Genomic DNA, 12,043 nt, shown 5'->3' on the forward strand with positions numbered 1-12,043 from the left:
TGGGTTAAGACTCCTTCTACTTGAGAAAATAAGAGGGAAAAGTAAAGGAGACTTTATCTTGCACCTTAGGTACCAGCTCAGCAACAAGAGGGTAGAGCACCACTTAGGCTCTTGGGGTCTCCAATTCCAGGACTTGGTCCTTGGGTGGCATTTCCGGATCTGCCCTGGGCCAGAGGGGAGTCCACTGCCCTCAAGGGGGAGTCCCATGCCTGGCTGCATTCAGCACAAGCTGACTAAGGAGCCCTTGGGCCAAAAGAGAACATTGGTGGCAATGTGGACATATACCTCATGGGCTTGTGGTGGTAGTAGTAATGGGGTGAGGCTTATTTGCCTTTAGAAAGAGGAGGTTCTACATTTTGTTTGAGTGGCAGCCCAGTTGCAGCACAATAGAACACTAGGTAGACTTCTAAGATATTTGATTCTAGTCCCTGGCTCCTGTATGGCACCTCTGGACATGCGTAGGACCTGGGGGAACTCACCACCCTGAAAGGAAAGACACAGGCTTGGCTGGTTTTGCCACCCACTGCTGTGCTGGCTTTGGGTCTGACCCAACACAATCCTAGTGGTGGTGGGTGCTTGTGTCACTTTATCCTCAGCTCCAGGTGGCTCAGAACAGAGAGAGAGAGAGAGAGAGAGAGAGAGAGACTCTGTTCATTTGGGAGAAAGTAAGGGAAGAGAAAAAAGTCTTGCCTGGTAATCCAAGGAAATTTTCTGGAGCTTGTCAAAAAGCATTAAGGTGCTACTTCTATGAGTCTGCAAGAACCGTAGTGTTACCAGGCTTGAGGTACTCCTTAATGCAGCTATAGCTTAGATCACAACTCCAAGTTCTTTCAATGATCTGAAGTCTTCATAAAAAGAATGGGTGCAAACAACCTCAGGCTGAGAAGACTACAATAAATACCTAACTCCTCAGTGCCCAGAAAGAACATATACTGTCATCAACACTATCCAGGAAAACATAGCCTCACCAATGAACAAAATAAGGCATCAGGGACCAATCCTGGAGAAACAGAGATATGTGCTCTTTAAGACAGATAATTTAAAGTAGGTGTTTTGAGGAAACTCAAATTCAAGATGATACAGAAAAAGAATTAATAATTTTATCAGATAAATTGCAAATATTGGAATAAAACATCAAGCAGAAATTCTGGAGCAGACAAATGCAACTGGCATGCTGAAAAAAGGACTAGAGAATTTTAGTAGCAGAATTGATCAATCAGAAGAAAGAATGAGCAAGCTCGAAGACAGGATATTTGAAAACACAGTCAAAGGAGACAAAAGAAATAATAAAAACAATTGAGCATGCCTACAGGATCTAGAAAATAGCCTCAAAAGGGCAAAAGTAATTATTGGCTTTAAAGAGGAGGTAGAAAAAGAGAAAGAGGTAGAAAGTTTCTTCATAGGAGTTACAACAGAGAACTTCTCAAAGCTAGAGAAAGATAACAATATTCAAGTACAAGAAAGTTACAGAACACTAAGAAGATTTAACTCAAAGAAGACTCCCTCAATCAAGGATAAAGAAAGGATCCTAAACACAGCAAGAGAAAAGAAGCAAATAACATACAATGGAGCTCCAATATTTCTGGCATCACACTTTTCAGTGGAAACCTTACTGTCCAGGAGAGAATGGTGTGACATATTTGAAGTGCTGAAGAAAATAAACTTTTACCCTGGAATAATATGTCTAGTGAAAATGCCCTTCAAACTTGAGGGGGGAAAAAAAGACTTTCCCAGATGAAAAAAAAGCTGAGGGATTTCATCAACATCAAACCTGTCCTATAAGAGAGGCTAAAGAAAGTACTTCAATCAGAAAGAAAAGGATGTTAATGAGCAATAAGAAATCATCTGAAGGTAAAAAGCTCACTGGTAATAGTAAGTACACAGAAAAACACTGAATATCATAACACTGTAACCGTGGTGTATAAACTACTTTTATTTTAAATAGACTAAATTATGAACCAATCAAAAATAATAACTACAACTTTTCAAGATCTAGTACAAAAAGATAGAAACAACAAAATTAAAAAGCAGGGAGATAAAGTTAAGGCATAGATTCTTTATTAGTTTTCTTTTTGCTTGTTTGTTTATGCAAACAGTGTTAAGTTGTTGTCAGCTTAAAGCAATGGGTTATAAAATAGTATTTGCAAGCCTTGTGGTAACCTCAAACCATAAACATATAATGGATACACAAAAACTAGAAAGCAAGAAACTAAACATATCACCAGAGAAAATCACCTTCAAATCACCTTCACTAAAATGAAGACAGGAGGTGTATTCATGCATTTTCACGTTGCTGATAAAGACAAACCCAATACTGGAAAGAAAAAGAGGATTAATGGACTTACAGTTCCATGTGGCTGGGGAGGCCTCACAATCATGGCAGAAGGGAAGGAAGAGCAAGTCATGTCTTACATGGATGACAGCAGGCAAAGAGTGAGTAAGTTTCTGCAGGGGAACATTTCTTTTTAAAACTATCAGATCTTGTGAGACTTATTCATTATTGCGACAACAGCATGAGAAAGATCTGCCCCCATGATTCAATTACCTTTCACTGGGTCCCTCTCATGACATGAGAGAATTGTGGGAGTTACAATTCAAGATAAGATTTGGGTGGGGACACATCCAAACTATGCCTGGAGGGAAAGAAGGAAGAGAAGACCACAAAACAACTGGAGAACAAATAACCAAATGGCAAGAGTAAGTTGTTATCAATAATAACATTGAATGTAAATGGACTGAACTGTTCAATCAAAAGATATAAAGAGACTAAACGAATAAGAAACCGAGACTCAATGATCTATTGCCTACAAGAAATGCACTTTACCTTTAAAGACAAAAAGACTAAAAATAAAGGGATGGAAAAAGATACTCCATGCCAATGGAAACCAAAAAAGAGCAGGAGTAGCTATATTTATATCAGATAAAATAGATTTAAAGATGCAAACTGTAACAAGAGACAAAGAAGGTCACTATAAAAAGAAAAATAAGATATAACAATTTAAAGTATATATGCACCTTATCTATACTTCAGCACCCAGATATATAAATCAAATATTATTAGAGTTAAATAGAGAGGTCCCAACACAAAAATAGCTGGAGTCATCAACACCCTACTTTTAGCATTGAACAGATCTTTCAGACAGAAAATCAACATAGAAATATTGAACTTACTCTGCACTATAGACCAAATTGACCTGATAGATATTACAGAACATTTAATCTAATGGCTGCAGAATATACAACCTTCTTCTCAGCACATGGATCATTTTCAAGAGAAGACTATATGTTAGGTCCCAAAACAAGCCTTAAAACTTTAAAAAAATATTGAAATTATATCAAGCATCTTCTCTGACCACAAAAAAACAAAAATAGAAATCAGTAACAAGAATTTAAGAAAAAAAAATATATACACACACACATACATGGATATATATGTGTGTATAAACTATAGACACACACACACACACACACAGAAATTAAACAATATGCTCCTGAATGACCAGTGGGTCAATGAAGAAATTAAGAAGGAAATTGAAAAATTTCTGGAAACAAGTGATAATGAAAATACAACATACCAAAACCTATGGGATATAGCACAAGTAATACTAAGAGTGAAGATTTATAGCTATATATGCCTATAACAAAAAAGAAAAAAAACTTCAAGTAAACAATCTAATGAAGCATCTTAAGGAACTAGAAAAAGAAGAGCAAACCAAACTCAAAATTAATAGAAAAAATAAAGAATAAATATCAGAGCAGAAATAAATAAAATTGAAATGAAGAAAATAACACAAAAGATCAATAAAACAAAAAGTTTTTTTTTTTAAATTTAACAAAATTGACAAAACTTTAGTCAAATTAACTCAAAAAACAAAAAAGAAAGAGAGAGGGAAGACCCAGATAAATGAAATTGAAGATGAAAGAGGACATATTACAACTGATACTGCAGAAATTCAAAGGATTATTAGTGGCTACTATGGGTAGTTAAATATTGTGAAAATCAGTATTGTTAAAATGTGCATACTACCCAAACATTTTGAATAACTATTTGCCAATAAATTGGCAACTTTAGAAGAAATGGTCAAATACCTAGACACATGCAACTTACCAGGATAGAGCCATGAAAGAATCCAAAACCTGAACAGACCAATAACAAGTAAGGAGATTGAAGCCATAATAAAAAATCTTTCAGTGGGTCTCAGTCGCCGCTGCCAGCTTGCATACAGTGTTCTCTCGTAGCTCCACTGCCCCACTCCTCCGCCGGTCTCAATGGAAGAAGAAATTGCTGCGCTCGTTATCGACAATGGCTCTGGCATTTGCAAAGCTGGCTTTGCTGGGGACGACGACCCCCCAAGCCATGTTTCCCTCCATTGTCTGGCACCCTCAGCACCAGGGCATGATGGTCGGCATGGGCCAGAAGGACTCCTACGTGGGCAACGAGGCCCAGAGCAAGCGCGGCCTCCTGACCCTGAAGTACCCCATCGAGTATGGCATCGTCATTAACTGGGATGACATGGAGAAAATCTGGCACCACTCCTTCTACAATGAGCTGCATGTGGCCCTGGAGGAGCACCCCATGCTACTGACCAATGCCCTTCTGAACCCCAAGGCCAACAGAGAGAAGATGACTCAGATCATGTTTAAGACCTTCAACACCCCAGCCATGTATGTGGCTATCCAGGCCATGCTGTCCCTCTATGCCTCTGGGTGCACCACTGACATTGTCATGGACTCTGGAGATGGGTTCACCCACACAGTGCCCATCTATGAGGCTATGCCTTTCCCCATGCTATCCTGCATCTGGCCCTGTCTGGCCGGGACCTGACCAACTACCTCATGAAGATCCTCACTGAGCATGGCTACAGCTTCACCACCACAGCTGAGTGGGAGATCACGCGACATCAAGGAGAAGCTGTGCTACATCACCCTGGACTTCGAGCAGGAGATGGCCACAGCCACATCCTCCTTTTCTCTGGAGAAGAGCTATGAGCTGCCCGATGGTCAGGTCATCATCATTGGTAAAGGAGGCGCTGTTCCAACCTTCCTTTCTTGGCATGGAATCTTGTGGCATCCACGAGACCACCTTCAACTCCATCATGAAGTGTGGCGTGGACATCTGTAAGGACCTGTAGCCAACACTGTGCTGTCTGGTGGCACCACCATGTACCCAGGGATTGCTGACAGGATGCAGAAGGAGATCACTGCCCTGGCACCCAGCACCATGAAGATTAAGATCATTGCACCCCCAGAGCATAAGTACTCTGTGTGGATCGGTGGCTCCATCCTGGCCTCACTGTCCACCTTCCAGCAGATGTGGATTAGCAAGCAGGAGTATGATGAGTCTTGCCTCTCCATTGTCCACCATAAATGCTTCTAAATGGACTGCGAGCAGATGCATAGCATTTGCTGCATGGGTTAATTCGGAAGTATAAATTTGCCCTTGGCAAATGCATACACCTCATGCTAGCCTCACAAAACTGGAATAAGCCTTCAAAAAGATTGTCCTTGAAGCTTGTATCTGATATCAGCACTGGATTGTAGAACTTGTTGCTGATTTTGACCTTGTATTCAAGTTAACTGTTCCCCTTGTTATTTGTTTAATACCCTGTACATATCTTTGATTTCAACTTTTAGTACATGTGACTTAGACACTTCGTGGCTGAGGTAAGAACATGCTTGTGGGCAGACAAGTCTGGCTTGGTGAGTCTGCATGACCAACAGCCTCTTATCTGTGCTGGGTATTCATGTTTCAGGGCTGACTGTTCTGGGATTGCTCTAGAGGCTGGCAAGGGTTGCCAGTCTGTCAGGGTTGGAAAGTCCAAGCCATAGGACCCAGTTTCCTTTCTTAGGGGATGTTTTTCTGCCAGAGCACCATGGGCTGTTAACTTGCCTTGAGTTGGAAGCAGTTTACATTTACACCTGTAAATGTATTCATCCTTTTAATTTATGTAAAGTTTTTTTTGTACCCAACTCTCAATTCTTTAAAGAGATGACAACAAATTTTGATTTTCTACTGTTATGTGAGAACATTAGGCCCCAGCAACACATCATTGTGTAAGGAAAAATAAAAGTGCTGCCTTAAAAAAGAAAAAAAATCTTTCAGTAAAGCAAAGCCCAGACCAGATGGCTTCATTGCTGAATGATCCTAAAAATAGAAAAGAAAATACCTCAAAAAAAAAAAAAAACAAAAAAACCTGCAGGCTAATATTGCTGATGAATAGTGATGCAGAAATCCTCAATAAAATACTAGCAGACTGAATTCAACAGTACATCAAAAAGATTATTCATCTTGACCAAGTGGAATTTGTCTTATAGAGGCAAGGATAGTTTAACATATGTAAATCAATCAGGGTGATATATCAACAGAATGAAGGACAAAAAACGTGTTCATTTCGATTGATGCTGAGAAAGCATTTGATAAAATTTAACATTTCTTCATGATAAAACCCCTAAAAAACTGTGTATAGAAGGAATGTACCTCAACATAATAAAAAACCATGTATGACATACCCACAGCTAGTATCATATTGAATAGACAAAACCTGAAAACCTTTCCTCTAAGATCTGGAATATGACAAGGATGCCCACTTTCACCACTGTTATTAAACATATTACTGGAATTCCTAGCTAGAGCAATCAGACAAGAGAAAGAAATAAAGGGCACCCAAGTTGGAAAGGAAGAAGTCAAATTATCCTTCTTTGCAGATGATATGATCTTATATTTGGAAAAACCTAAAGATTGCCAAAAATCAATTAAAACTCATAAACAAATCCAATAAATTTGCAAGATACAAAATCAACATACATATATTATAGCATTTTTATATGTCAACAATGAACAATCTGAAAAAGAAATTTAAAAAGTAATCTCATTTACAATAGCCACAAATAAAATGCCTAGGAATTAATCAAAGAAGTAAAAGATCTCTCTAATGAAAACTATGAAACTATAATGAAAGGAATTGAAGGGGACACCAACAAATGAAAATATATTTCAAGTTGATGTATGGAAGAGTTACTATTGTTAAAATGCACACACTACCAAAAGAAATCTACAGATTCAATGCATTCTGTATCAAAATACAAATGACGTTCTTCATGGGAAAAGAAAACACAATTCTAAAATTTATATGGAAATACAAAGGACCTAGAATACCAAAAACCTTCCTTAAGGAAAAAGAACAAAACTGGAGGAATTACATTACCTGACTTCAAATTATACTACAGAGCTATGGTAACCAAAAGAGCATGGTACTGGCATAAAAACAGACACATAGATCAATAAAGCACAATAAAGAACCCAGAAACAAATATACACACCTGCAGTGAATTCATTTTGACAAAGGTGCCAAGAACGTACACTGGGGAAAACACAGTCTTTGCAATAAATAATGCTCAGAAAACTGGATATCCATATGTAGAAGAATGAAACTAGACCCCTATCTCTCACTATGTACAAAAATAAAATCAAAATATATGAAAAACTTAAATGTAATACTTAAAACTATCAAACTACTACAAGAAGACATTGAAGAAACTCTCTAGGACATTGGTCGGGCAAAGATCTCTTCAGTAATAACTGATTAGCAAAGGCAACCAAAGCAAAAGTGGACACATGGAATCACATCAAGTTAAAAAGCTTCTGCACAGCAAAGGAAACAATCAACAAAGTGAAGAGAAAACCCACAGAATGGGAGAAAATATTTGCAAACTACCCATTTGACAAAGAATTAATAACCAGAATATATAAGAAGCTCAGACAACTCTATAGGAAAAAAGCTAATAATCTGATTTTAAAAATGGGCAAAAGATTTGAATAGCCATTTCTCAAAAGAAGACATACAAATGGCAAGCAGGCATATGAAAAAGTGGTCAGACATCATTGATCATCAGAGAAATGCAAATTAAAACCGTAATGAGGTATCCTCTTACCCCAGTTAAAATGGCTTTTATCCAAAGGCAGGCAATAATAAATGCTGGTGAGGATGCAGAGGAAAGGGAACTCTCATTGTTGGTGGGAATGTAAATTAGTATAACCACTATGGAGAACAGTACGGAGGTTCCTCAAAAAACTAAAAATAGTGCTACCATACGATCCAGTAATCCCACTGCTGGGTATATACCCCAAAGAAAGGAAATCAGTATATCAAAGAAATATCTGCACTCATGTTTGTTGCAGGACTATTTGCAATAGCCAAAAACTGGAAACAACCTAAGTGTCCATTAACAGATGAGTGGATAAAGAAAATGTGGTACTTATACACAATGGACTACTATTCAGCCATAAAAAAGAATGACAATATGTCATTTCCAGCTACATACATGGAACTGGAGGTCATCATGCTGGGTGAAATAAAGCAGGTTCAGAAAGACAAACATGATATGTTCTCACTTTTTTGTGGTATCTAAAAATCGAAATAATTGAACTCATGAGATAGAAAGTAGAAGGATAGTTACCAGAGGCTGGGAAGGATAGTGGCAGGGTTGGGGAAGGTGGGGCTGGTTAATGGATACCAAAAAATAAATAAATAAGTAAGTCTTAATATAAAATGCTGGGGTATTTTATAGCACAACAAAGTGACTGTAGTCAATTTAATTGTAGATTTAAAAATAACTAAAATAGTATAATTGGATTGTTTGTAACACAAACGATGAATGCTTGAGGGGGAGGGATACCCTATTTTACATCATGACTGTGATGCATTGCATATTGAAACATCTCATGTACCCTATAAATATATACACCATTATGTACCTACAACAATTAAAAGAAAGGACAAAATGCAAGTCTGATTATGTTATATCTTACTTAAAATATATTAAGAATTTCAATTCTTAAAATGAGAACAGCAGTCTTTATTATGGCCTATAAGGTATAGTGTGGTCTAGCCCCTAACTGTATTTCTAGCCTCAATTCACACTATTCTCTGCCTCATTCTCTGTACTTCAGCCACACTGGCCTTTTTGCAACTCCAGTAATTCCACTGCTTCCTCTCCAAGTGGCCTTTGCATATTCTTTTCTCTTTCCTTAGACATTCTTTCCTTTCACTTTTGCCTGGTTTACTTATCCTTCTGAACTTAGTTCAGTTATTTTTTTTCCTCAGTGAAGCCTTCTGTCATCTTTCTGACAAGTCCAAATTCCTCATTTGTAAGCTCTCAACACATTGGCTCTAGGTAATTTCACTGAGAAACAGTTAAGTGAGAGTTAATTCCATAAATGACCAATTTGCTGAAAGCAAATTTGGCAGTAGACAATTTGCAGAAAATCCGTTCAGCATCCTAGTCTGGGATGGTTCCTTGCAGCTGTCTTTCTGGCAGTGACAGAGATAAGCAGAAGCCTAAGTCTGAAGACAGTTATGGAGAAGCCCACCATTTGCTTACACTGGAGTACTGGATCACTGAGCATTAGCTAAGGGCTTGGCATTTGAAATGTGAAAACATGGAATTGACATTCAACCAGACAGACAGTCAAATTCAGGGTTAAAGAGCTATCGTGAAAGGATGCTTTAAAACTTCTGTGAAATTAAGACTTCAAAAAAATCCTCCATAATTCAGTAAATTGCTCATTTGGTGAAATGATGATTTGGCAGACTACTCTTTATTAAATTGACTTTCTAGAAATTGGCTTTTGGCAAAGTAGCTTTTGGTGATTTTTCCATTAGGAAATTCAGTGACTCAGTCATTTGGAAAACTGACTTTTGACAAGCTGGCATTCTGAAAATTGATTTTTGGTAAGTTGGTTTTCTTATAGCATCATGTGCCTCACCTTGTAGCATTTAGCATTTTTTATAGTGAATGTTTTCCATTTGTTTTATGATTATTGGATTTGTGGTGCTCTCTCCCACTCTATGTAAGCATTGCAAGGGGATGGGAATATCTGTTTTTACTCACCATTATATTCTCAATTCCCAGCACAATGTCTGGCACATAGTAAGAACTCAGTAAATATTTGTAGAATAAATGATAACATAACAGTTTGCCACAGATCAAAAATTGAATAACAATGGATTAGGGGCACGCCTCAGTGGGATTTAATTACCAAATATCTAGAGGACTTGATGGTGAGGTAGTTGCCTATAGAAAAGTAGCCTTTATAAATGCTGCATATATGTAAGATTGTTCCGTTTAAACTTTAGTAATAATAGCAAACCTTTGTGTATAACTTACTTTGTGCCAGTTATTAACTTATTTAATTTTTACACTAATACTATGGGGTAGATTACTACTCTTATCCTCATTTTACAATTGAAGAAGCAGAGGCACAAATGGGATAAAAGGAACTTGCCCAAGGTCATGCAACTGCCCGAGCACAGGCAGTCTGGCTCCAGCATTAACCAATATATGTGGCGCTCTTGATTAAAGAAAATTGCATTTTGGTCAAAATTAGTTGGTGGGGAGTGAGCAGTTTATAACTTTTAATTTCTCTTAGGGTAAACATTTTGGAGAAGGAAATAGGTTATGAGGAAAGAAGACAATCAGTATAGATACTAACATAATCTAAGAATGTAGTGTCATGGAGGATAATAATCAATGGCCTAAAAGATGGCTGGAGGTGATGGGAGAAGGAGGTTTTTTAAGATCCTTTATATCTTCTTCGGCCTCCTGAAGAGCTATTCCCAAACAATACAATATATGTTAAAAAAATAAATAAATAAAAGAAAAAAAGGTATTTGCTTTGCAAGCACAGCATCAACACAAAAGTTCCTCTACTTATGAAGCAGGATATCTCCCTGACCACTTCATGTGTGAAAACTGCAGTGCACGGGTGCTAGAACTAGCCAGCTGCTTTGGTATTAGCAGGGTTGAACTCTATTCCCTTGGTCCCACTGCATTCCACACCTCACAAGAGGAGTAGCACAGGTGAGCAAGTGCAGGAGCTGGGTTGAGTGCTTTTGGGTGCCAGCAGGAGCAAAACTCCCTGTGGGCCTTAAGGCAACGTCTTGGGGGTTGTCTGTAACCCCTGAAGCCCCAGAAGTGTTACAGTAGCCTTTTAGCTTTGCTATCCATAGGTGGCTTAAGTGTTAACAGCTCAGTGGATGGTCAGTGTGATAGCCTTTTACACCCGCACTCATGGCACCCAAGTTCTTGTCCAGTGTCCAGGAGTAATGAGGTTGTGTAAACGAATTGAATACGGCAAGTGCAGGGGATTTTATTGTTGATGAAAGTGGCTCTCAGCAAGAAGGGGAGCTAAAACGGGGAGGGAGTGGGAAGGTAATCTTCCCCTGGAGTCTGGCCATCCCTGGCCGAAAACCTCTCCCAAGGCATCAAGCTGTCCCTCTGCAGTCAAGCCGATGTCCAGTTGGAGTCTCTGACTACAGGTGCTTCTTCTCTCTCCTGTCTGAGTTCTGGGGTTTTTATAGGCACAGGATAGGGGTGGGGCAGGCCATGGGTGGTTTTGAAAAAGGCAACATTTGAGTGGGAAAACAGGGATGGGTGTTCTCACTTTGGGCTGGAGTTCCAGGCTTTTCAGCTTGAGAGTGGGGCCCTCACTAGGCACCCGCCCTCTTCCGCCCAGAATTTCCCTGCTTCTGGCCCTATCATTTACCCTGAAACTAAAAATGGTGCCCTGGCTTTGCAAATTCAGCTTTACAATGTTCTGAATGTCTCCTTACCAAATTGTTGCTCCAAGTTCCTTCTATATAGAAATTCTGTGCTGACACCTGTTCTCATAGGGTCACCAGAAAGTGTGAAATCAAGAGAGTTAGGAAAAATATCAGCAATCACTATGTTGAGTGGAGTATGAGATTAAATAACTCATGGAAGACATGTTGGTATTATTAAAATAGTAATACAAAGTATTATCTTACTGTGTAGAAAGATAGAGCTCAAAGAGAGAAAATGAGAACTTACTGCTTTAATGTGAGCCTTTGTGTTTATTATTTGGTGGGGAGGAGGTACTTTCTGTATGTACTGCATCAATCTTTCCAACAAATTTGCAAGTTAGGTATTATTTTTCCTACTTTACAGACAATGAAATGGACTCAGGGTATGTAATTTCCCCAAGGTCATATATCGAGTAAGCGATTTATACTTCTAACCAAGA

The 12,043-nt window shown here is 38.5% G+C and overlaps 1 pseudogene; it reads left to right on the forward strand.

Annotated features, from left to right (window-relative positions):
- The first annotated feature begins 648 nt into the window (after positions 1-648).
- On the forward strand, positions 649-10,716 carry LOC135277785 (actin, cytoplasmic 2-like; annotated as a pseudogene).
- The last annotated feature ends 1,327 nt before the right edge of the window (positions 10,717-12,043 follow it).

Source organism: Aotus nancymaae, unplaced genomic scaffold, assembly GCF_030222135.1.
Source record: "Aotus nancymaae isolate 86718 unplaced genomic scaffold, 86718_ANA_hifiasm-v0.15.2.pri h1tg000033l, whole genome shotgun sequence".
Lineage (NCBI taxonomy): Eukaryota > Metazoa > Chordata > Mammalia > Primates > Aotidae > Aotus > Aotus nancymaae.